This window comes from Macaca fascicularis, chromosome 6, assembly GCF_037993035.2.
Source record: "Macaca fascicularis isolate 582-1 chromosome 6, T2T-MFA8v1.1".
NCBI classification, from domain to species: Eukaryota; Metazoa; Chordata; class Mammalia; order Primates; family Cercopithecidae; genus Macaca; species Macaca fascicularis.
The window spans coordinates 110,120,583-110,148,532 of NC_088380.1; the positions used below are offsets into that span (position 1 = coordinate 110,120,583).

At 38.4% G+C, this 27,950-nt stretch overlaps 1 long non-coding RNA gene across 1 annotated transcript; it reads left to right on the top strand.

The window, feature by feature from the left end:
* Positions 1 to 1,221: 1,221 nt before the first annotated feature.
* Positions 1,222 to 27,759, top strand: LOC141407143 (uncharacterized). Its single transcript, XR_012414578.1, has 2 exons — positions 1,222 to 2,053; positions 23,223 to 27,759. It is a non-coding gene; the product is annotated as an uncharacterized lncRNA (long non-coding RNA).
* The last annotated feature ends 191 nt before the right edge of the window (positions 27,760 to 27,950 follow it).

Here is a 27,950-nt window from a genome sequence, read left to right on the forward strand (position 1 = left end):
TCTTCTGAGCCCTACAAACTGTTTCAACCTCTGTCTCTTACCCAATTCCAAAGTTGCTTCCACATTTTTGGGTATCTTTACAGCAACACCCCACTACTCCCAGTACCGACTTACTGTATTAGTCCATTCTCATGCTGCTATGAAGAAATACCCCAGACTAGGTAATTTATAAAGGGAAGAGGTTTAATTGTCTTACAGTTTCACATGGCCGGGAATGCCTCAGGAAACTTACAATCATGGTGGAAGGCAACTCTTCATGGGGAGGCAGGAGAGAGAATGAGTGACAGCAGGAACATGCCAGACACTTATAAAATCATCAGATCTCATGAGAACTCACACCATCACGAGAACGGCATGGGGAAAACCACCCCCATGATTCAATTACCTCCGCTTGGTCTTACCTCCTTGCCATGTGAGGATTATTACAATTCAAGGTGAGATTTGAGATTTGGGTGGGAACACGGAGCCAAACTGTATCAATCATGTATGCTAAAAGAAAATATAGGTATCCATTTACTCTATTGCCTGATTAAAACACAAACATAGAATTCCTCAAATAAAAGATGTTTATCCAGATATGCAGCCACCATATTTTCTCATCTTTAAGAGATTATTATTAATATGTAGTGTTATATTATGACCTCATATTCATGGGGGAAACAGGAGTACTCACTTTGTTTTTGTGTATCAGACACCAGACATTTGTTATAAATGCCAATAGCTTGCATACCTCAGTTTAAAATGTATACATGCTATCATTTATTGGTTCCTCCAAATGTTGTATAGTTTCCAACCATAACTGAAATGGATGTAGTAAATAGAAAGACAAGTTGAATTTTTTTCTTACAAGTCAGCTACACCTCTTTGTGAAAAATCATCCTCTGGTGACTTCAAATGATTTAAATTATATTTTTACTAAAATCACATTTTATACAGCTGTTTTAAGTTTTCTTGTGTTCTTTAGGCCATTTGAGGACAGTGAAGAATATACATTTTACATATATATTATTTATTTCATTATATAACATATACAAATATGATTTGCCTTCTCTTATATTTATGTTAAGGAAATTGTCCAGATTAGTTTTAAATGAACTATGTTTTCACATGAAATAGATTAGGAATTCTAGGCCACTTCATGGCACTATGTTGAGACACCTTCTGTACTAACTCAGAAAGTAATAAAGCTTGAAGAGTTATATGGTGGATCCTAAAGAACCTGAAACAAGGAGTCTTCGAATTTCATACTATTCTGAGGCTGATGTGTGTCAATGTACAAATCACAACACTTCTTCCTGGTTTGGCTTCTTTACCCCCTATCTAATGAGAATATTTGTGGAGATAATGCAACCACATTGGCTACAAAAATCTACTGATTTCACTTCCAAGATTGTGAAGAGTTGTTAATCTGTGGTTGGGGCTAGACTTAGAAAATATGCAAATTTTGTGGCCCTTATAAAGCTTAAAGTTCTAACACTTATCCCTTCCTTGTCAGCCTACTGTCCTCTGGGGAATAAATTTAACTTCAAATATATTTTAGTGCAGGAGTGAGGCAAAGCCTTTATGTACTGCAATAGTGACTATTACCTTGGTGTCTCTGTCTCACTAGATGTCTAACTGACTTCCTTGCATCCTACATAAATGCTTTTTTTTAAATAAAATTTGAGGGTCAGTTTTCCTTGATATCGAACTCCTTTGGACAGCAAGTCCTCTGACCTAAACCCAAGGGTCATTTCTTGGATATTAGGAATCTAATGAAGCATTTCTAGTATGTCTGAAAAAAATCCCTGGGGCAGAAATCTTTGAAATTACTATTTCTCCTGATAGAAACATAATGTAAATACATGATTTAAAAAACTGGTCCAGTCTGTAAAATGTCTATTATATACACAGAGGAGACATCTAAAAAGTGATTTTAAAGTCACATTCTCCTTTCTCCCTTGTGCACTTAACTGACTCAGAATAGCTAACACTATCCATTCTGTTCACAGAACATGCCCAGGACTTGCTGAACAAGCAGAGCTAGCAGGCTACTATCCTACTCTACTGCCTGGTATGTTTGTGCAGTTCTATTACCAGTTGGCTTGTATGCTAAGCACAGTGTATTCCCAAAGCATTTGTGTCAATTATTATTATAATTATGTAATTTAATTGATAATCTGTGAGTTAATGTAGTATGAGTGTGAAAAGAGAGTTGTTTTCATGATAACTAATTAGAATGCTCTGGAAAGGCTTGATAAAGGTGAATTGCTAAAAATACTGTTTGCTGTCAAATTAAGTGTGAGCTGTCGAATTAAGTGTTGTTTATATTTGACAATTGAAGGGAACATTATTAGAACGTAGATATTTGCTTTTCAGTAATATTGAAAAATTCTTGCCCTACTTAAAAGACAGTATGTAAAAACTGTTTATGAAGACTTATATATATACAGTTAAAGAAAGAAAATTAGGAATTACAACCAGCAAGTTCACATATTTTTTAAGAAAAGACCTGTTCTACATCAAAAATATTAGATAATGGGTGTACCTTATTTTTCACATAAAATAAAATATTTAAAATTATATATATGTGTGTATATGTATATTTCCTGCTTTTTCAACTATTTGAACAATCACTGTTCTGGATAACATAAGACCCCATATAGTGTAAATGCTTTAGTCCAAGTAATTGTCTTTTTTTTTTGAAACGGAGTCTCCCTCTGTTGCCCAGGCTGGAGTGCAGTGGCAGGATCTCAGCTCACTGCAAGCTCCACCTCCCGGATTCAGGCCATTCTCCTGCCTCAGCCTCCTGAGTAGCTCGGACTGCAGGCGCCCACACCACCTCCGGCTAATTTTTTGTATTTTTTAGTAGAGTCGGGGTTTCACCATTTTAGCCAGGATGGTCTCAATCTCCTGACCTTGTGATCCACCCTCCTCGACCTCCCAAAGTGCTGGGATTACAGGCTTGAGTCACCCACCGTGCCTGGCCTGTCTTTTGCTTTTTATTTTAACTTGGAACCACCAGATCCCCACAGTAGAAAGTAGATTCTTTGCTTGGTCCAGTTTAGTTTCCCTAACATGCTATATTCTTCTGAATGAAGTTTCTACTATCTTCCCAGAATCCTTTCCCACCTTTTCCACATACATCTGACAGTAGAGCCATATCTCACTTCCAACTACACTAATCATGTCATAGATTTCATGCCTCTGATTGCACTACTTGAGATTCCATCAGTCTCCCACTTACCTGCTTCATTTGCTTTGTTCCCTAACAAAGTCGTCCTCAAATATTCCCACGCAAATATTCACCTCCTTTGTGTAATCATCTCAGCAGGGAATTCCTTTCCTCTTACAATAGTACTTTGCCCTAGCACTGTTCCTCACAGAGCAGCATTTGTCACTCTTAGCCAGTCTAAGCTTCTTTATGGGGAAAGAGTAGGTATTGATTTTTTATGTATCTTTAAATTCTAGCAAATACTAGGTATTCAGTAATGTGTTTAGAATGAAGTAACAAAATATCAAATTTATTTTACATTGAAGGTTGAACTAACAACTAGAATCTTTAGAGAGTAAGAACTCCCTCAGATGCGGGTGAATTCCCTCATCATTCTACCTTAAATTACCTTTCTTCCTTTTTTTTCCCACAGTTATTCCTGAATTTATTGTCTCGACTTTCATACCTCTCATTAATCCTAAGCCCACTTTATCTCAATTTCAGCCCCTGAAAATTTATGGAAGATTTTTAAGAAAATGGTAAACAACCACTGACAGGGAATTCTAGTAGGAATTGAACTATCAGATGCTGGGTTGGACCAGATTAAATTTAAGGCCCTCTCTTGCCTTGATATTCCATGAATTACCTTTCAGTAACTCACAAATTTATGGTGCCCTTCACGTCCCACCATATGGGCTGTCATCTATTCCACTCTGTAGCCATGACTCTCTTGTGGAGCCTCTCTTTCATCACCTAATTAGTGATACACAAGAGAGAATGGGTGAAGCACTTATTTACCATCTTACCTGCTTCCTAACAAATCCACAGCCAAGGGGATGTGCTCTGCACAATCAGAAGTTTGTCCTGGCAGATGGGTAGGCTTGATTACATATGTCCACATACTATTCTTTGTTGTCAAAGGTTAACAAAATGATAAAATGGATAAAATATGCGTGTGTGTGTCTGTGTGTGTGTGTGTATGTGTTTCCTACTCTGTAGCCATAATCTACATAAAAGAGAGAACAGTGTACTTTTGTATGTATAAAGAAAGTATCAAAAAAAATAAGGTAGAGATAGATGTGAACACTATGTCACATCCCATTGTTAAATGTATTCAGAAGGTCTGGAGTGAAGATGGTTCAATGCACCTCTTCTGGTTATAGCTGGGCACTAAAGCTGGCAGAAGCAGATTTGACTCAGGACTAGCAGTTCTCTAGGACTAAATGAATATGGGAACAACAGGGTCTTGAGAACTCAAGTTGAATGTCGATTTCTGCCACAAATCTGTCACATACTCAAAGATTTCATTACAGTCAAAGAGCAGTAACTTTGTTACTGGTGGGGCATTTAATAGGACTACTAAAATTTTAGATATTACCTTAGTCCCGGTATTTGTAACAACAAATATTTAATTTAATGCCCTGATGCCCTATAGATAATTCTGCTCCTTCTGGTCAATGGGTGATCATTTCATTTCTTTGTTGATTATTTCCTAAAGACATGGTATATAAATACATTGTACCACAAGTGGTTAAAAACTTTGAAGTCTTTTTTCTTTGTGATTATGTGTGGCTGAAAAGTTTATTTCTCTAGAGTTATGTTGTTGAAAGCAATTTGGTTTAAGAGTCAGGACAAAAAGTAGAAATTTATTCATATGACTTTCTGTTGTACTTACAGAAGCAAAGCCACTAAATAAGTTTATACAGGGCTTTGAAAATTTACTTTGAGCAGTGCAAGAAAATAAACGTTTTGAAACAGTGTTCCTAGAAATCTGGTTAATGCTAGCATCAGAAATTGTGTGTATGTGCGTGCACACATGTGTGTCTATGTGAGTGTGTGTGAGAGAGGTGAGAGTGGATAGTAAGAGGTGAGAAAGACCTACAAACAATAAGAAACAAAAATGTAGTTCATCAAACATCTATAAAGTCAAACAGGACAGAGACCATAAACAAATGAGCACTTTCATGCTGGGTGCGGTGGCTCATGCCTGTAATCACAGTACTTTGGGAGGCCGAGGCGGGTGGATCATGAGGTCAGGAGTTCAAGACCAGCCTGGCCAAGAGGGTGAAACCCTGTCTCCACTAAAAGTATGAAAATTAGTTCGGCATGGTGGCATGCGCCTGTAGTCCCAGCTACTTGGGAGACTGAGACAGATAATTGCTTGAACCTGGGAGGTGGAGGTTGCAGTGAGCCGAGATTGCGCCACTGCATTGCAGCCTGGGCGACAGAGCGAGACTCCTTCTCAAAAAATCAATCAATCAATCAATCAATAAGAGCACTTTCGAAAACTTACTAAAAAGTCCAGTTGAGAGTATGTGGGATTGAAGCACAATTAGGTATATCCTTTAACCACCCAAAATTGCACTTCATTTCAAGTTCTTGTCAAACAAAGCTGTATATATCAGACACTTAAAATGAAAACTGACATGAGTACCAGCTACTGGATGAAGACAACCCCTTAAGTTTACCTGTTAGCAGTATCTGTAACCTGTCTTTAGCTGTAACTGATTCAAGTGTATGTCCTTGGATTAGAGAGCAAAGCATTCTGGTAGAAAATATGAATTGGTAAAATATAGGTACATGATTTAATGCACCAAAAATGAGTCACATGGAAGACAGAAATTAATTTATATTCATAACAAAATTACCCCTTGGCTCATTGACATCAGAGAGCAAAATAATTCTGGGATGGAGAGGAATTCAGGTTAGAGCTGAGGGATTTTTGCCAGTTACACAATTACCTTGTGGCCTGAAGGGGCCAATGTCTTGCCCTAGGCAATGCTATCACTCTCAAGTATTCCAAAGCCCTAAACAATTCACTCAATTCTCTACCAAAATTGTATGCATAGATGATAATCCAGGGGATCTGGGGAGCTCCGGATGCCGTATTATTAATATCTGGCCTCCAATATTTCATTCAGAAAGTAATGACTTTGGTTCCTTGGACCCTCAGCAAGAAACTAAAACAAATGTGACTATACTTTATAATATGGTCAAAGTGACAAATCTCTCCTTGCTCCCTTTTGGTATTCATTGTGAGATCATTAATCAGTGCTGAACTCCTGATAATAAATCTTGATGCTCCCAAGAATGTGAAAATGCATTATTCCCCTGTTGTCCAGTATTCTGTATGCCACACTCTTTGTTATAAACAACTAGAAAGTTCTAGGAAAAGCATTTAGTTTAAATTCAGCTATTCAACTATTTCACTTTTGAGACTATCATGACTACCTTGGGATCTCATTAACTGTGAAGATTGCTTTGTCATTTGTCTATTTTCTCTGGAAGGAAAATACAATTCTTTCTTTTTGATTTTGAACCTGTAGTCGAGTAATGTTTGTTTTTTCAATCTATATACTATGAATATGCATATTTGCCTGTTTTAGTATCCAAGGCAGATGATGGACATAAAAAGAGAGAGAAAAATTAGGTCCATTTGATCCACTTCCTGATGGAAACATTATCCATCTGTTCTTAATAGACCGTAATCAGTCCTATTTATTTTCTATTTTTTTTTTCCTAAAAGAAATTTACAAAGACAAAATAAAAGATGCATTCAGGATTTGAGAAAAACAGTTTCCTCATTATGAATCTCTACTAGATCAAATTCATACTGTGTCACAGATTACATCATGAAAGCAATATTAACAAATTAAAATAATACTCTTACAATGTGCAATCAAAACAGGAATAGTTGGCATTTGGTGTATGACTCTCATATTTTTAAACGTATTTTTTAATCAAAATAATAGTAATATCTATTTATTTTTAAAATTAATGGGTTTATAGAATAAAACTTCAAACAAAAGCATATTCTCCTGTACCACACCCAGGCCCTGCTTCCTTAAAGAACTACATTCAATTCTTTTGGCTGTTTTGTTCCATATTAACCTCGTATTTCTAAATTAAGTGGTTTCTATGTGTGCATTCATTTAAACTTTATGTTCTATTTCTTCTAATATTGTCCCACCACTGTTATATCATACTATTTAATTAAATTAATGTTTACTCACCTTTCCATTATTCTACATTTATTTTGTTTCTCTTAGAGTTGAAAATTGCCTCACTTTTCATAATAAGGAAGCTATTTTTCTCTTTAATTATCACTAATTTATTTCACACTCTTCCATAGAACTGTGAAACACCTTTTAGTACTTTTTTCCACATGGTAAACTGTATTAGATATTATATCAACTTCATTGTTTTTTAAATCAGGAGACATCTGATGTGGAGTCCTCCCAGACTAACTGTATGTAAAATGGATCTTGTGCATTATTTCTGAGCACGGCAGTCTGATCCCCATCAGACTAACTGTATGTAAAAGGGATCTTGTGCATGATTCCTGAGTGTGTGTTCATACAGGCTATGATGTGAGTGGCAGCCCCTAGCCCATTGTGACCAAGCTGTGCAATGCAGAAGACCTGTGCTTCCTCATGCATCCTACCTAGTTGTTCCAAACTACACTAGTTGTTCTCTAAGCCTGATGCATGACTGTTGTCCGGGGTCTTCCCTTATTCCCTTCATTTCTCTCTGTGTTCTATTTCCTGTTTTCCGGATTTCATGCTTTCCTCTTTCTTGGTTCTCCGCTTCATTTCAGTGGAGCTCTTTTTTAGTAGGTACCCAGAAAACATGCAAGGCACGAAAAGTTTTCAGGTTTGACGGTGTCTTTACTCTCATACTTGTTTGATTGGTTGGTTATAAAATTATAGTTCAAAATATTTTTCCTTAGACTTTTTAGGACATTTCTCACTGTTACTATTGAGAATTGCTATGTCATATTGTATCATGGCCCTTTATGTATAATCATTTATTTTTATCTATAGAAGCTCTTTATACAAAGTGTGTTGAAATTTTATGTTTTATGTGCCTTAGGGTAGGTCTTTTTCAATTGACTGTGCTTGGTGCTTAAATAGGTTTTTCATCATGGTAACTAACCTTCAATTGTGGGAAATATTATTTCTTACATAATTTTTGCTTCGATTATTTTTCCATTTTACCAGGAACACTTATTAGGTAGATGTTTGGTTTCTTGTATTAGCCTTTAATTTTCTTATCCTTTTTCCCTGGAGAGTTTTCCAAGTCTCTATTCTTGATCTTTATTTTTTCTTTTTTTAATCTTCTTTAATATAAGATTGACTCATATCTTTCAAAGTTTCTATTGAAATTTGTATTTCAGTTATACTGTTTTAACATTTTTATGTGCTCTTTCTGTTCTTAGGACCCCATTTTAAATAAATTTCAACCTTTTCTTGTTTTTTTTTTTTTGAATGAAATAGCTTCTTTTATCTTTGAAATAATTTTTTTTACTGCATTACATTGTCTCTGTTTCTGTCAAGTTTCTTTTATCTGTTGTCTCTTTTCATGTTAGAGGGTTTTCTCAAATCTCTTTTGGTTCTTGGAAATCATTCCAATTTAAAAGTGAAGATTAAAAAACTGATTGGAAACTTTATGGTGTATGCATCAGGTGAAGTGTTGTTTATAAAATGCGGATATAAGAGAGAACCAGATTCATTGCAGGTCCCCCTAAATGTCTTATTGACCTTTTCTCTGGTCATTTCCTCCAGAGATTAATTCACTATACTGTTAGAGTGTCTGGCTGCTAGCATAATAAGAACTCAGGTGGGAGGGAAAATTGGAAACTCGTTGTTCAGTACATAGGATTTAACTTTATTCTCATGTAGTTCCTCCTTGCCATCCCCATGTTCTCAGCCTCTCTGGTCAATTTATTTAATGACTAAGGCTCTCCCTCTCTTTCCAGAGGGAGTAGTTTGGTTGTCTGAAGTGGACGTCTTGGCCTGAGAAGAGGGATTGTCTAACTAGTCCTCATAAATACTTCTGCTGTCAGCACACTACTCGCCAAATTCTCCACTTACAAAGGTTTTCTTGAGGCTGTTCAGAATTCTGTAGCACAAACTCGCTTCATCTCACTGGTGTGCCCCGCTGCATATGTCGACATTTTAGTTGTCTCCACACAAATTAAGTACATTACAACTCAGGCATTTCTTTTCCATCTCCTAACATTTGTGGATATCTCTTGCTCTCTGTTGTTTCATTTTATTTTCCTTATGATTTAAAACTCTATTATCTTGTTATTGTCATCATAGGGGTTCAGAAGGAAGTAGACATAAATACATGTGTAAAATCTGCCATGTTTAACAAGAAATTTTGTAATATAATTTTATATTTCAAAGAAACTGCTCTATTGAAAACATCTATGTGTTTATATATATATATTTGTGGATCCTATTTCTGTAGCCTATTTCTGAATCTTTATAGAGAGGATGAAAATCTTTTCCCCAAAAATGTAGGTTAAAAAATATCTTAAAGATATGAAAGTATTTGCCTCTAAGGAGTGGGTTTTAGTATTATAGCAAATAGATGTGGAGAGGTGAATAGGAAAATTACTATTTTTTTTTCCATAAGCCTTTTCATTCTAATTAGACTTTTAAATTAAGTACTTATATGACCTAATAAAATCTAAAATGAAAAATTAAAATATGCAAACAAAACCATAACTAAATGTAGGCTAGTGCTGCCCACCCACCATTTAGTATTACTTTCAATGATGTCCAACAATGAAGTTTAGGAAATGTCTTTGTTGTTGAGTAGACTCACTTAACTAATGAGCTAGCCAGGACCAGCCTGAATTATTAGTATTTGAATAAATTAATTAAGCAATTATGAGAAATTCCCCTCTGGCGTAAAGAACCATGGTAGATCAAATAGGAAAACACATTTTGAAGTAGATTTTTTAAATTAGACTATTGTTTTCCCTTCTTAATAAATATTACCACATTATCCATGTTGCTGATGTCAAATATATAGGAGTCATTCTCGATTCAATTTTACTGCCTCATTCCTCATATCCAATCCATCAGCAGGAACTGTTGGTTATACCAAAAATATATCCAGATCTCTGTATTTCTCTTGACCATCACCTGACTCAAGCCACCATCTTCTCACTCCTGGACCACTATAATAGCCACTTTACCATTTCCTGGCTTTTGTATTTTCTCCCACTCATCCATTCTTTGAACATCAGTCAGAATGATCTTTTTAAAATGTGAGTCAGATTACATTACTCCCCTCTTCAAAACTCTCCAAAAACTCTGTTATATTTAGATGTCACAGGTGGGTTCCTTGAGCTACAGGATGTTTATCAAGCTGAGTAGAGAAAGAGAAGCATATTTGGCAGAGGAAAACATCTAAATGTGATGCAGGGCTGATAGAATATTGGTCAAACCCTCCATAGGGAGCTCTAGAGTGAATATTCCCCATCAGAGTTCCCCTCCAGGAGGCTGACACTATTGAAAGGTAATTGCCATGCCTCCCCTGTCCTTCAATGCATACAGTCTATCCTGGAGAGGGTATGGCCTAGGGGAAGGCTGTTGGTTGATCACACTTTTTACAGATGGGAAATAAGTCCTTTCTTGAAGGGGAGCTTGAGTATGATAAAAATATCTTTTTTTTTTTTTTTTTTTTTTTTTGAGACGGAGTCTTCCTCTGCCACCCAGGCTGGATTGCAGTGGTCCGATCTAGGCTCACTGCAAGCTCTGTCTCCCGAGTTCATGCCATTCTCCTGCCTCAGCCTCCCAAGTAGCTGGGACTACAGGTTCCTGCCACCACACCTGATTTCTTTTTGTATTTTTAGTAGAGATGGGGTTTCACCATGTTAGCCAGGATGGTCTCGATCTCCTGACCTCATGATCCGCCCACCTCAGCCTCCCAAAGTGTTGGGATTACAGGCGTGAGCCACCATGCCCGACCAAAAATATCATATTCTTATATTCTCCTATAAGGCTTTGGCATGAGGCCCTGGACACTATCACTAACTTTATTTCTTAATACTTTTATTCTCCATCTCACTGTTCCAACCACACTGGATTTCTTCTTCCTGTTCCTTGATCACACTGAGCTAATATAAAAGTTAGCTGTCCCCTCTGCCTACAATGCCACTCCATATATATTTGCACAACTATTCCTTGTTGACATTCCTTCAGATCAAATGTCACTTCCTCAGAAAGACTTTAACTCCCTGTATGAGGCCATACCTTCAACTCTGGACTCTTTTATATCATTCTATTTTATTTTCTTCAAAACCTTCACTTATCATTATGTGTTTTAGTCCATTCAGGCTGCTATAACAAAACGTCATAAACTGGATGGCTTGTAAACAACTTATTTATGTATCACAGTTCTGGAGGCTGGGAAATCCACAATCAAGGTGCTGGTGGGTTTGATGTCTGGTGAGGGCCTGCTCCTGGGTGCATACATAGTGCCTTCTCACTGTGTTCTTATGTGGTAGAAGGGCTACCTAGCTTACTGGGGTCTCTTATAAGAGTACTAATCTCGGGCCAGGCACGGTGGCTCACGCCTGTAATCCCAGGACTTTGGGAGGCAGAGACAGGTGGATCATGAGGTCAGGAGATCGAGACCATCCTGCCCAACATGGTGAAACCCTGTCTCTATTAAAAACACAAAAAATAGCTGGGTGTGGTGGTGCATGCCTGTAGTCCCAGCTACTCGGGAGGCTGAGGCAGGAGAATCACTTGAACCCAGGAGGCAAAGGTTGCTGTGAGCCAAGATTGTGCCACTGCACTCCAGCCTGGTGACAGAGAGAGACTCTGTCTCAAAAAAAAAAAAAAAAAAAAAAAAAAAAAAGAGGACTAATCTCAACCCTGTCCTATCCTGCACTGGAATACAAGCTTTATGAGAATAAAAACCTTTAATCTTTTATGCTGTGGCATCCTCAGCATCTAGAACTGTGTCAAGAATACATATTGAGCACTTAATAAATATTATTTTATCACATATGGAACATATGTGTTCTAAGATATATACACTGAACATGGGATACTGAGAATGAAGGGAGGCAGAGACGTATTTTGGGAAATAAATGGTTTATCCAATGAAGGAAAGATTCTCCAGATGTAAAGCATAAATACCCAGTGTTCCAGCTGATTGCCCAGGAGCCTTTCTGACCTCCTCCCATGGTTCCACCCAAACTTCATCATGCTATACAGACATCAAAAGATTAAACATAACTTGCAGATAATTTAGAGTGGCAATTTGGGTTTCGATACTGTTTGTATATACTTTAAAGTTTGATAATGAAGCTAAATTTTTCTTCCTGCCAATACTTGATATCAATAATTAAAGAATAACACTACTTTGTGCAGTATTTTTACTTATTTTATTAACAAATCCTCCCATTAACTCTGTGAGTTAGATAGGACAAATGCTATCACCTACATTTTATGGGTGAATAAATGGAGATCAGAGAGGTTAAGCGACTTGTTCAGGACAAACAGTGTTTAGGTATTTTTACTCTAAAATTTCTGTTTTATTCTACATTCACAAAAAAAAGCATAACAAAGTGACTGCTGACAACTGTAACACTGAGTAACTCTTTTACGATATGGGTTGGTAGACAAAAGACATAATTTATATTTCCCTGATTATTTTCTGTGTTCTTTCCTTCATCGGAGAAAGTAGCAAATTCTGCATTTTCTGCCTCAGGGAAGGCAGAAATTCAACACTGCCTGCCCAGATATCTCCTTTTCTAAAAACTGAAGCCCATTAATCAGATTATGCTGGGCTTTCTGAAAGTAGAGGAAAGAGGCTGCCTTTGAGAGAAATATGAATTGGGAGAGTGTGTGCTTTCTCTCAGATTAAAAAGAGATTCTTAGAATATGGAAAGGAGTAGAAATGTGTGAGCTCTTCAACCATGGGGCACTAATGCCCTTCTTCCTTGCCATCCTGGTAGGTGGCAATACCTGAAAAGAAAATGGCTGCTTCTCAGTTTGCCAAAAAGCATTATGCTCCAAGCATAGCGTCAAAGCATGAGAACCACTGTAGCTGAATGGACCAAATGAATGTTACTTTGGCCAAAATAAACATGAACTAAGAACTATTGACTTGACACACTGTAAGACTCTGGCACCTGTGAAACATCCTGTGTTGGAAGGGTTACCAGAGGGAGAATAATGATGCATGTTGAATTTCATGCCCTTCTCTTTGAGAGACAAATTTATAGTCACAGTTAATTTGATGGAAAGAACATGAAAAAATTTGGTAATATTTATACATCTGATATTGTGGGCTGTATTAATATCCATTTATTGCTATAACCAATGGTGAGAAACTTGGTAGCTTTAAACAACACAAATGCATTAGTTACAGTGCTGGAGTTCAGTTCTAAAATCAAGGTGTTGGCAGGGCTGCATTCCTGCTGGAGGCTCTGGGGTAGACTCTGCTTTCGTGCCTTTTCTAGCTTCCAGAAGCTCCCTGAATTTCTTGGCTATTAGACCCTTCCTTCATCTTCAAAACCAACAGGGCGATATCATCAAATTTCTCTCTCCTTTTCCTTCTATGACCTTCTATCACACATCTTCCTCTCTCTGACTTTGCTGTCTCCCTCTTTCCCTTTAAAGAACTTTTGTGATTACATTGGATCCACCTGGGTAATACAGAATGACCTCCTTCCTCTTAAGATCCTTAACTTACATCTTCAAAGTACCTGTCATAATATAAGGAAACATATTCATAGGTTTTGGTTACTACATGGATAACGCAGGCAAGGCGGGGCACTAATCTACTTACCACACGAACTGAGAGTGTTGCACATAAATGTCATTTGGAGCAGAACATAATTTTAACTCTAGGAGGAGAGTACCAAAAACAATCAAACAAATAAACAAGATAACTCATGCTGAAATGTTTTATTACTTTTTATCACAAAAGAATCCAATATTCGGCCAGGCACAGTAGCTCACGCCTGTAATCCCAGCACTTTGGGGAGGCCAAGGCGGGCAGATCACGAGGTCAGGAGATTGAGACCATCCTGGCTAACACGGTGAAGCCCCATCTCTACTAAAAAATACAAAATATTAGCCAGGCATGGTGACAGGTATCTGTAGTCCCAGCTACTGGGGAGGCTGAGGCAGGAGAATAGCGTGAACCCGGGAGGCAGAACTCGCAGTGAGCCAAGATCACACCATTGCGCTTCAGCCTGGGCGACAGAGCCAGACTCCATCTCAAAAAAAAAAAAAAAAAAAAAAAAAAGAGCTCCACACAGTTGTTGGATATACTACAGGCATTTGAAAAAAATGGAAATAATTATAAAAAGGCATAAAAGAAAATTTGAACAAAGGGAGAAATGTACTATGTTTCACTCGTATCCGTGTGAAGAGACCACCCAACAGGCTTTGTGTGAGTAACAAGGCTGTTTATTTCACCTGGGTGCGGGCGGGCTGAATCTGAAAATAGAGTCAGTGAAGGGCGATACAGGTGGGCCATTTTATAGGATTTGGGTAGGTAAAGGAAAATTACAGTCAAAGGGGGTTGTTTACTGGCAGGCAGGGGTGGGGGTCACAGGGTGATCAATAGGGGAGCGTTTGAGCCAGGATGAGCCAGGAAAAGGAATTTCACAAGATAATGTCATCAGTTAAGGCAGGAACAGGCCATTTTCACTTCTTTTGTGATTCTTCAGTTACTTTAGGCCATCTGGATGTATATGTGCAGGTCACAGGGGATATGATGGCTTAGCTTGGGCTCAGAGGCCTGACATTCCTGTCTTCTTATATTAATACGAAAAATAACATAAAATAGTGTTGAAGTGTTGGGGCAACTAAAATTTTGGGGGTGGCATGGAGAGATAATGGGCGATGTTTCTCAGGGCTGCTTCAAGAGGGATTAGGGGTGGCGTGGGAAGCTAGAGTGGGAGAGATTAAGCTGAAGGAAGATTTTGTGGTAAGGGGTGATATTGTGGGGTTGTTAGAAGAAACATTTGTCATATAGAATTATTGGTGATGGCCTGGATACGGTTTTGTATTAATTGAAAAACTAAATGGAATAAGAGAAGGAGAAAAACAGGTATTAAAGGACTAAGAATTGGGAGGACTCAGGACATCTAATTAGAGAGTGCCTAGGGAGGTTCAGCATAGCCCTGCCAGCAAAGATTATTTATTTACTTTAAGAGTTAAGAGTGGTGGTTTGAGGATAGCACCAGGAGATATCAGCTGTGATGGCTTGGAGAAACAGTGTAAACTGGCAGTGTAAACAAGAACAGGGCATTAATGAGTAGTTGAGAACAGTGAATAGGAGTATGACTAGACAGAAGATAGCAGGGATGACAAGTTTTTTGGGACACAGTCCAAGTTGTTCTGGTGTCTGGAATGAGACTGGGGCCTAATACAAAGGAGCGTCCATACAGGAGCTCAAATGGGCTGTACCCTGTATCGTTCCGAGGACAGGCCTGAATTCTGAGAAGGGAAAGTGTTAAAAGTATTGTCCAGTCCTTTTTCAGCTGGTGGCTGAGCTTGATGAGTTATGTTTTTAAAAGACCATTAGTTCACTGAATACCAAGAGCCTGAAAAACTGCTTGGGTGATTTGACTAATAAAGGCCAGTCTGTTATCGGACTGTGTAGAGGTGGGAAGGCCAAACAGAGGAATTATGTCTTACAGAAGGGAAGAAATGACCGTAGTGAACTTTTCAGACCCTGTGGGAAAGGCCTCTACCCATCCAATGAGAGTGTCTACCTAGACCAAGAGGTATTTTAGTTTCCTTCCTCGAGGCATGTGAGTAAAGTCAATTTGCCAGTCCTGGTGGGGTCAAATCCCCGAGCTTGATGTGCAGGGAAGGGAGGGGGCCTGAGAAATTCCTGAGGAGTAGTAGAATAGCAGATGGAACACTGAGAAGTGATTTCCTTGAGGATAGATTTCCATGATGGAAAGGAAATGAGAGGTTCTAAGAGGCAGGCTAGCAGCTTATAACCTATGTGGAAGAGGTTATGAAATGACAACAGAATAGAATGGGCCTGTGAGGTGGGAAGGAGATTTTTTCCTTGGTCTAAGAACCATTTGCCTTGTATGGGAAGAGATTGACAGGTGTAAGTTTCAGTGGGGGAGTAGGTAGGGGTGACCAAATGAGAAGGAGCAAAACTATCATGAGGGATAGAAGTTGAAACGCTAGCTGCTTTTTTAGCTACCTAATCAGCATAAGCATTGTCCTGAGAGATGGGATCTGATGCCTTTTGATGGCTGCTTTTTTAGCTACCTTATCAGCATAAGCATTGTCCTGAGCTATGGGATTTGATATCTCTTGATGGCCTTTGCGGTGAATGACTGCAGCTTCCTTTGGAAGTAAAGCAGCTTTGAGAAGCATTTTTGTTAAAGAGGCATTAATGATTGAGGACTCTTGCATAGTGAGGAAACTTCTTTCAGCCCATATAACAGCATGGTGGTGCAGGATATGGAAGGCATATTTAGAGTCAGTATAAATATTGATGTGTAGTCTTTTTGCAAGAGTGAGGACTCAAGTTAAGGCAATGAGTTCGGCTTGCTGAGAGGTAGTGGAGAGGGGCAGAGTGCTAGCCTCAATGATAGGTGTGGGACATACTATAGCATAGCCTGCCTTTGCTGGTGAGTGGCAATTAGGCCTGGTGGAGCTGCCATCGGTAAACCAAGTGTGTTCAGGGTGAGGAACAGGAAAGAAGGAAATATGGAGAAATGGAGTGAATGTCAGGTGGATCAGAGAGATACAGTCATGGGGGTCAGGTGTGGTATCAGGAATAATGTGGGAGGCCGGATTGAAGTCCAGGCCAGGAACAATGGTAATTGTGGGAGACTCAACAAAGAGTGAGTATAGCTGAAGGAGCCAGGGAGCAGAAAGTATACGCATCAGGTGTGAGGAAGAAAATAGATTTTGGAAGTTACGAAAACTGTAGAGAGTGAGTTGAGCATAGTTTGTGATTTTTAGGGCCTCTAAAAGTATTGAAGCAGCAGCAGCCACTGCACGCAGACATGAGGGCTAGGCTAAAACAGTAAGGTCAAGTTGTTTGGACAGAAAGGCTACAGGGTGTGGTCTCGGCTCTTGTGTAAGAATTCTGACCACACCAACTATGCCTAGGAAGGAAAGGAGCTGTTATTCCGTAGAAGGGATTGGGGTTTGGGAGATTAGTCAGACACGATCAGCAGGGAGAGCACATGTGTTTTTATGAGAATTATGCCGAGATAGGTAACAGATGAGGAAGAAATTTGGGCTTGACTGAAGTAATGGAGGCTCTCCGTGAAGCCTTGCCGCAGTACAGCCCAGGTAATTTGCTGAGCCTGATGGGTGTCAGGGTCAGTCCAAGTGAAAGCGAAGAGAGGCTGGGATGAAGGGTGAAAAGGAATAGTAAAGAAAGCATGTTTGAGATCCGGAACAGGATAATGGGTTGTGGAGGGAGGTATTGAGGATAGGAGAGTATACGGGGTTGGCACCACGGGGTGGACAGGCAAAACAATTTGGTTGATAAGGCACAGATCCTGAACTAGCCTGTAAGACTTGTCCGGTTTTTTGGACAGGTAAAATGGCGGAATTGTAAGGAGAGTTTATAGGTTTTAAAAGGCCATGCTGTAACAGGCAAGTGGTGACAGGCTTTAATCCTTTTAAAGCGTGCTGTGGGATGGGATATCGGCAATGAGCTGGGTAACGGTGATTAGGTTTTAATGAGATGGTAAGGTGTGCATAATCGGTTGCCAAGGAGGGAGTAGAGGTATCCCATACTTGTGGGTTAAGGTGGAGAGATAAAAGGGGAGGGTGTGAAGGAGGCTTTGAACTGGGGGAAAAGGCAGCAATGAGGTGTGGCTGTAGCGCAGGAATAGTCAGGGAAGCAGATAATTTAGTTAAAATGTCTCGACCTAATAAGGGAGCTGAGCAGGTGGGGATAACTAAAAAGGACTGCATTAAAGAATGTTGTCCAAGTTGGCACCAGAGTTGGGGAGTTTTAAGAGGTTTAGAAGCCTGGCTGTCAATACCCACAACAGTTATGGAGGCAAGGGAAACAGGCCTTTGAAAAGAAGGTAATGTGGAGTGGGTAGGCTCCATATTGATTAAGAAGGGGACAGACTTACCCTCCACTATAAGAGTTACCCAAAGCATCTATGATGGTCCAGGAGGCTTCTGAGGCGATGGGGCAGCGTCAGTCTTCAGCCACTAAGATGAGAAGATCTGGGAAGGAGTCAGTCAGAGAGTCTTGGGCCAGAGTTCCAGGGCTCTGGGAGTGGCTGCCAGGCGAGTTGGACAGTCCAGTTTCCGGTGGGGTCCTGCACAGATGGGACATGGCTTAGGAGGAATTCTGGGCTGCGGGCATTCCTTGGCCCAGTGGCCAGATTTCCGGCACTGGAAGCAAGTTCCTGGGGGAGGAGGTCCTGGAGGAACACCTGGCCATTGTGGTTTGGGCATTTGAAAGTTCTTGGGTGCTGGAGATGTGGCTGGGGTTTCTCTCAGAGTGGAGGCAAGGAATTGCAACTCAGAAATATGTTGCTACTTGGCTGCCTCTACTCTATTATTGTACACCTTTAAGGCAAGGTTAATTAAGTCCTGTTGTTTGAGGGCTGGAATTTAATTTTTGGAGTTTTATTTAATGTCAGGAGCTGACTGGGTGAAAAAATGCATATTTAGAATGAGATGGTCTTCTGACCCTTCAGGGTCTAGGACTGTAAAGAGTCTAAGGGTTGCTGCTTAAACGTGCTATGAAGTGGGCTGGGTTTTCCATATTTGATGAAAAAGAGCCTAAATGCTGATTTGGGAGAGGTCGGATAAGGAAAAGGCGCATTAACCTTGACTATGCCTTTGACTCCAGCACCTTTTCAAGAGGAAGTTGCTGGGCAGTTTGGGGAGGGCTAGTCACGGAACAAAACTATAAGCCGGACCGGGTGTGAGGAGAGGTGATAAAAGGATTATAGGGTTCGGGAGCGGAGTCTGAGGAAGAATTGAGACCTGACTCGACCTGGCGAGGAGCAGCCTGGGGAGGAGGGGAGAGGTCAGATGGGTCCGTAATAAAGGAAGATTGGAAAGACTTAGCGATGCTTGGGGTTGGGACTGAGGGGACAGGTGGGAGGGAAAGAAGGAAGATTAAGGATGAGCTGTATTGGAAACAGAGACTAGGGAGGGACTGATGTGTAAAAGAATGCCTGGAGGTCAGGCACCTCAGACTGTTTGCCTATTTTACGACAAGAATTATCTAGATGTTGTAGGATGGAAAAATCGAGAGTGCCATTTTCTGGCTATTTGGAACCACTGTAGAGTTTGTATTGGGGTCAAACGGTGTTGCAGAAGAAAATAAGATGCTTAGATTTTTGCTCAGGCGAGAGGTGAAGAGGTTTTAAGTTCTTGAGAACACAGGCTAAGGGAGAAGAAAGAGGAATGGAGGGTTAAAGGTTGCTTATAGTGAAGGAGGCAAATCCAGAGAAAAGAGAGGGTAAAGACATGGAGAGAAGGGGTGGGGGGTGCTTGCCCCCCAGGAAAGTGGAGAAGGGGTGGGGACACGGAGAGAAGGGCTGGAAGGGTGCTTGACCCCAGAAAAGCGGTGCTTGCTGGTAAGGGTGAAGGACCAAGGCAGGTGTCCCCACGTGGTCAGACACCTCTGAAATGTGGGTGAATAATCAAGCAGGCGTCCCTGCATGATTAAACACCAAGAGAAGACTGTCTTCCCAAGTCCGTGACCAGCGCCGGAGTTTTGGGTTCAAGGATAAATTGCCTCTCCTGTCTCTACCGGAAAAGGAAAGGAACTGAGGATTAAGAGAAGGGAGAGATTGAAAGATGGCGCCAAGATTAAAAGAAGAAAGAGGTTGAGGGATAGTGCGAGAGGCTGGAGAAGAGAGTAAAAAGAGTCCGCTTACCCAATTTAAAATTGTTAAGATGTTTCTTGGGCTGGTTGGTCTGAGGACCCAAGGTGGTAGGTGGACCTTTTACACGGAGCAAAGAGCAGGAGGACAGGGGATTGATATCCCAAGGGAGGTCCCCGGATCCGAGTCACGGCACCAAATTTCACTCGCGTCTGTGTAAAGAGACCACCAAACAGGCTTTGTGTGAGCAACAAGGCTGTTTATTTCACCTGGGTGCAGGTAGGCTGAGTCTGAAAAGAGAGTCAGCGATGGGAGATATGGGTGGGGCCGTCTTATAGGATTTGGATAGGTAAAGGAAATTATAGTCAAAAGGGGTTATTTTCTGGTAGGCAGGGGCGGAGGTCACAGGGTGATCAGTAGGGGAGCTTTTGAGCCAGGATGAGCCAGGAGAAGGAATTGCACAAGGTAATGTCATCAGTTAAGGCAGGAATAGGCCATTTTCACTTCTTTTGTGATTCTTTGGTTACTTCAGGCCATCTGGATGTATATGTCCGGGTCACAGGGAATATGATGGCTTAGCTTGGGCTCAGAGGCCTGACACTATGTTTATTGATGAGAATATGAATTTTAAAATGATGAAAACTTCAAATCTCTCTGTACATTCAATGCAGTTCCAATTATAATTCCAAAAGTAATTTTTCCTGTGGAAATTTATAAACTGATTTAACAATTCATATGAAGAAATAATGGTCCATTCATAGTTCAGTAAGAAAATACAATAATATGAAGAATACTTGATAAAAGAAGAACTCAGAAGCAGACTGATGCTTAAATTGAAACTTGATGTACTTGATGTGCAATAAGGGAGGAAAGAAAGATTACTAAATAAATGATGTTTATGCAATTGGCTTGAACGTGGAAAAGAAAATTTAGTATACCATATACAAATTAAACTATATAAGTTATAGAACCAATGTGAGACAAAAATTCAAAGCAATTAGAAGAGATTTTGGGCAGCATTGTTATACTTTTTGTAATCAATATTCCTTAACTGAGACATTAAAATATAAAGGGAAAGTTTTATCAGTAAAATTTCAAAATTTAATATTCCTTTTCAAAATTTAATATTCTGAGAATGTATTTTCACACACATGGCAAAGAATTATGACCAAAATTTCATGAGCTTTAGCAGGCCCCTGAATTCTTTGAAAATTATGCAGAATAGCAGAATTGTGTCCACATGCATTTTTATAGAGTTTTACCAGTCTTGGAAGTGAATACATATCCTCAACATTAATGACAAGAACCACTATTCTAGGCAAATTGTTGTTAAACTACATATGCATACAAACACATACATATGCACATCCTCAACACAGCAGGAGAGAGGTGCTTAATTGATCTGTTCTCCAAATTCCAACATATCTGACACTTGGCTCTTCCATTGCTTCTTGACTTTCAGGCAGAATATATTTATAGCACTCTTCTCATGCAGAATGTGATTGGCTTCCTAAAGGTGTATCTGTATCCCAGAAGATGGAATTCCCTGGCTTTTGCACCACATCTATGCTAAACTTGTTTTCTCTAAGAATTAAAAATGAGGATTAGGTAAACTTGAGAGCTTTGGTACTGTAGCTACCTCTGTGGAAGGGTCCTTGGGAAGAAGAAATCAGGATTGTCTGGAATGAGCTTTATTCTCCAGGACTGTCAGATTTAGCAAATAAAAATACAGGAGGTCCAATTAAATTTGATTTTTTTAATGAACCTCCAATAAATGACTACTTTTTAGTATATTTTGTAAAATATTTTTGATATGATTATATTAAAAATTCATTTATCTAAAATTCAAATTCAACTAAAGTGCCATAGTGTATCTGGCAATCCTAGTGCTGTTTAGTGTGAAGGTTGTAACTATGTCCCATGTCTAAATAACTTGAGTAAGACAGAGGTAGCCATTCTATAAACCATAAACGGGATTTTATTAAAATTGCTTATTGACACAGAAAATGCCTCAATTCTGGACTCTTAGATTAAATTTATTGCAGAATACCAAAACCTCTCATCATTCACTAAGATTCAGAAAAAAAAAAAGTCATACTTTAGTTTACCAAGATTACAAAAAGTATTCAAATCATTTAAAACTCTAATTTAAATCAAGCTTCTAAAATACCAAGAATCATAGAGTCACATACGGTCTTTGAGAATGCTGCTTCTCCCATCTTTACCTCTTGTAGGAAAACAGCCTATTGCCTGGTAAAGGTGACACCATCTTGAAGCAAAACCGCCATGATGACCAGCATTTGACTTCTGCATACCAAGGTGTCCCTGTAGCATTGATACAAAGAAACAATGCTTATAGTATAGATAACTCCTTATAAAGATGCTTCTCTAACCTCCCAGTGGTTACAAATTTTGCAGATAAGTCTGAGGCATGACCAGTTGCACGTATCTTTACTGTAAAACTTTGCTCTATAAAGGATACTTTCTGGAGAGTGGGTATGGGAATCCACTGTTTCTAGACAGGCCTGTCACTTCTCTTTGTAAATCCTTGTTAAGTGTTTCTTTCTGAGAAACTGGGTTTGTCAGCCTCTTTGGCCTCTCAGTTTCCATTGCCTTTGGGAGTAGGTTTACATATACCTGCTCACTGAGGAACATACCCCCAATCCCATATACCCACATAACCCACATATACATGCACACTATTATTACTAGCAAGTCTGATGTTTAAGTTTTATATTCCAAATACATCTTAAGTGTGCATTATGCAGAAAATTGGAGAATTAATAAGTAAAAATGAAGCTTACAAAAATCTAGTCAAAATCAAAATTTTAACCATACAATACATTTTGAGTACAATAAATTGAAGGTGTTTTCCAAATCTATGTTTCTGTGATCCATGGCATTTTAGAACATTGGCTCAAATTATGCTTCACAAGGGAATGGATTATTTTTGGCAATCTTGAGAGTCTATAGCATAATTTTGTGTTTTAGAATCACCCATGAAGTTAAACATAATAAATAATAAATAATCTGGCTCTTTTGAACTTAATTACTATAGCAGTCGGGTGTGGGTGTGTTTTCTGGGCCAATGAGAAATATACATAATATGAAGTCTTAAATCTAGTACTTTCCATTTTGCAATTCAAAGAAAAAATTTAAGGGTGGGTGTTTGGTAGGCAAAATAATAACTCCTCAAAGAGTTACTATTGGGTCCTCACACTTGGAACCTATAAATATGTCATATTATATGGCAAAGGGAAATTAAAGGTACAGATGGAATTAAGGTTGATAATCAGTTAACCTTCCACTAAAGAGATTATCCTGGCATATCCAGTGATCTCCATGTAATCACAAGGACCCTATTATAAGAGGAAAAGAGAAGATGTGCTTAAAGATCTTATGTTTCTGGTTTTCTAGATGGATACCGTAAGTCAAGGAATGCAGATGGCTTACAGGACTTGAAAAAGAAATGTTTTCCCTACTGCCTCCAAAACGAATGCAACTCTCTTGAGATATTCATTTTGGCCCAGTGAAACCGTTCTTGGACTTCTGATCTGCAGAACTGTAAGATAAGACATTTGTGTTGTTTTAAACCACTAAAAATTTTTCTGGTAATTTTTACCGCAGCAAATATGATATATAGTCCATATCACACAAAGGATTTTCAATGCTTAGGCTAAGGATTTTCAATGGTTAGGTGTCTCTCTTCAAAGATAATGTTCTGGATTGGTATATTTAATTTTTTGCCACCATTTATTTGGGCTGCTATATGTGAGTACCTTTCTAAGTGCTTTACATATTTCATTTCATTTCATTTCATTTCATTTTTTCCCCAACCAATCAGGTCAGTTATTATTATGTTCCCTTTATAGATGAAGAGACTGACCCTAAAAGAGGTGAATTAATTTGTCTACTTTGAAAAGTGAAATTGAGCTATCTGTGTCTAAAAGATCTTAAGTGTTAAATTATCCATCATCTTCATTAGTGCAAATGGCTGATATGTGATGTGCACGTATTTAAAACAAGTAAGTATTTTTGGAGGGAGAAGGTAAAATGTTCTTAAGAGTATGAAGATTAAGATAATAAGAGAATTTTGCATTAAGAGAAGTTTGCCTGTATAATTTATAATTTTGTAATCTGGGTAGATTTCTAAAGAGATACATTACCCATTTCCTAGTCTGCTAGTACTGAGAGATATATTTCAAATGAATTAAGAGTTGTACCCTTTCTAGCTTCATGCTAAGGTTGGCATTTTGTTATACATTTGGAAGAAGATTTCGATATTAATTCGAGTTATGACCTTAATTTGTGTTGGTTATACTTTTGGTCCTGATAAAAACATGAGTCATGAACATGACCCTGGATGTAATATTGCTAAAACAGAAATCGATGGATGATCTAAGTAATTCACAGCAACCACTGTCATAGCGGCCTGAATAAGGCAAAACTTAATTTTCCTCAGACTTCACTAGATGATCAGGGCTTGTTGATGAAACAAAAGATGAGGAATTTGCTTTACTACTTAATTTTAGAATTGTCCAATACCATGTTTTTATTTTGTTTTATTTTATTAAAATTTATTTTGAAACAAAGAGATACCATGAATCAAATATCTTCCATTCTATTCTTTGCTGTATCTCCTACTTAAATGTAATCTCCTTGAGAAGTGGGGTATGTTTCATTCTTTCTTTATTCCGAGACAAATAACATGGTGGGCCCACAATAAATGATAAATAAGTGTATTGTCATTATCAGGTGAATTGTGTGTTACTTATAACTGATATTTCCAAAAGTATTAAGATTTGGAGGAAAAATAGAAATTGACTGGAAACTAAGAAAAGCAGTTAATTTTCTCCTATAAATATGTTTTTCCTCTTTTAAAAAAGTGAATACAGCAGTATTTTAATTCTGTTTCTTGTACCACGTTGTACTATTTTGTATCTGATGGGTAATGTTCCTATCTATACCAGAGTGAATTTCAAGAAATGTTTGTCTTATCATTGTGAAGCCAAATGTTTTGTCTATTACACAGGAATGAAAATGTGGGCCAATTTGGCTGACCTTATTGAAAGGTCCTAGAGCGCAACTGGATTCATAGGCTGAAAAACTGTCAGCAGAAGTCAACTTTCTCTCATCTTAGCTCTGCATTCTACTGTGTTGGCCTCATTTATCCAGGATTACCAAATTATTAGCATCACAAAACCAATGTTAGGGAGAAGGGGAACCTGAATTTTAGATATTAGACCTTTTGCCATAATTGGTCTAATGTGGATCTTGTGACCTTCTTGAACCAATCCTGTGACTGAGCAGTTGCAATATTCTGATTGGCTAAGTATAAATTGTGTATTTCATACCTGGAGATGGATTCAGTTCTACTATATTAAAATAGAAAAATAGAATCAGAGTGGAATCATCATTATCACAGGAAGCAGGGTAGATGCTAGGCTGCAAAATCAACAATAATGACTAGGTCTGATTTTTCTTGACCTTGCTTTATATCCAAAGTGTGAGGAAAACAGTTAACACTTGATTATTTTGACAAATGGCACTGGGCACTCTCTTTGCCTAGTTAGGATGAGATGAATTTAGTGTCTCCTTTGAGGATTACGAAAGTGACTTGACCTTTGTAAGTGTAAAAGTAACAACACTGACATCAGCTCAAATGAAACTAGTTCTCCACAATCAGGTAAAAATTTGCTGAACAATGCCTATTCTACAAGCAGATTACAATAAAAGATGACACACAGAAGAATTAAAGTAGCTGTTAATTTTAGATTCTTGCTAGTTTTAGTTACAAGAAAGAATTTAATTAACTTCAGTTTGGGTAGACAGCAGAATAGAACATCTGCTTTCTTAATCTAGAGGGAGTTAAAATCAAAGTTTTGAGCCATTAAAATAGAAGGGTTGGGAATCCCGATTGAACTTTATAGCAGATGAACAAGTGCCAAAATATTACTTTCCTAAAGCTGCCTAGATGACTAGCTTGAGTTGTTTTGGACTGTTTTAACAGCAGAGTGGGTTTGTTATTAATCAGGTGAAACCCTGAAATCATCTTTATTTATAAGTTCTATGCTATTTAAATTTATGTAGTAAACTTCTAAGAGAGAAGATTGGAGAAAGTTAAGTTTAGTAACTTAGATGAGCAAGTATATTTACTCACTGAGGTGAACTTTTAATCAATTTCTGTTAAATGGCAATGTGATTGGGATCCAAGAAAATGAATCTCGTTTACCACTCACATTATCTTACTAATTGAAGTCAAATGAGTAAGAGTCATGCATTTATATTTGGTGCTCTGATGTGTACAGTTCTCTGGTTTGATTTCTAATCCACAAAACTCATTGATGTGGCAATATGATGCACTGAGAGCTTAGCTAGCTAACAGAAAAACGGTGCACAATGCATAAGACACTCCTCTGAAATCCAGTTCAATGAAAGATAGTGTTTAAGGCTCCCTGAATGAATTACAGCCTGGTAAGATACTGCTATAAAAGCAGCAAAACCATTAACATAGACAGTAGAGATGCTAGGCTGGAATGCTTTTATATGCCAATTTAATGTTTGCGATTATGCTGCACAGATTCAGTCCTCATAAAACCATTTCTATGGTAACAGGGAAATGTAGAAAGCCCATAACATATAACTAAGACTTGCTAAAATTCTGACTAGTCTAAAGAATATGTTATCTTCTTTTAATGCACAAATTTGAGAAATTGAAAATTACTGAATAACACATGAACTAGAAGATCTGACATCTTACAGTTAAGCCTCCTGAAAGCCTTATTTGATAGCTTATTAAATGCATCTGGTATATTTAAAAGTAAGACTAGAGAGTGAAAAAAGAGTTGAATCTGTAAAATGCTTTAGTCCAAATAAGCCTGCAGCACTTTGGTGATAGTAAGGAAATGTAGCCAATCTTCCTGCTGGAATTTACTGTTAGGATCTTTTACAGTTTCTGAATGGGATATTGTGAAGATGCAGCACAGAGATTTCAGGAACAAATAATCAGATAGAAGATAACCCACGGAAACTTTTAATAATCTGATCGCCTGGTAAATGCTTTCTTCAGAAATTAACTTTGGGGATTTTGGCATTTATTTTCTCATAACAAGGGTGAATCGATTATTGAATGGTTGAAAGCACACAATGCATATTGATCTGTTCATGCATAGCCGCTTTCTCCCAGCAGGCACCTTGCTGCCTGCAACATATTTTTAAATAGGATTACTACTCATTAAATTACAATGACCTGGAGCACTGGCCAAATAAAATAAAAAATTGCCTTGAGTCATTGTGGTTTGAAGCATTGCCATGGCCTCTCGGTGGCTTGCTTTCCCTAGTGGAAGTTGATCTGAAGGATATACATGAATGACTGCTTCAACAGCTAAAATTTAGTCAAGCAAACCCCCAAATTTTGTAACTATAACTGAAACTTAAACATGGCCAAAGTTTTATATCATAATTACATTTTGAAGGAGTCCTTATTAAGCAATATATATTTTTTGGTCAAAATGGCTTATATTTTGTGTTACAATCTATGGGCTACTCATCCAAGAGATTACACTTTAAATTAATTAAATGTTGCAATACTGATGTGTACACAAACCTGTATTCTTTCTATGAAAATAGACCATGTTTTGTAATTATACTATATAAAGCAATCTTTTGTAAATCAGTGAGAATACCTGTGTGCCTGAGGTGGGAGGATCACTTAAGGCCAGGTGTTTGAGATGAGCCTAAGCCGTATAGCAAGACCCTGTCTCTACAAAAAAATGTTAAAAATAGCCAGGTGTGTTGGTGCATGCCTGTAGACCTAGCTATTCAGAAGGCTGAGGGTCACTTGAGCTCAGGAGATAGAAGTTTCAGAGAGCTATGATCCTGCCATTGGACCCCAGCCTGGGTGACAAAGCAAGATGCTGTCTCAAAAAATAAATTAAATCATCTCAAAAAAAAATTAAATCAATCAATCAATCAATAAATCAGCAGGAACAAAGGAACCATCTCCCTTGATTTCATTAGCTAAGGGGAATTTTTTTCTTTTTTCTTTTTGTTTGTTTAAGGCGGAGAAAGAGTATAGGCAATTACCTTAAGAATTCTCAGAGTATATAAAATGTATATGAATTAAATGACTGTAAGAAAGTAGGA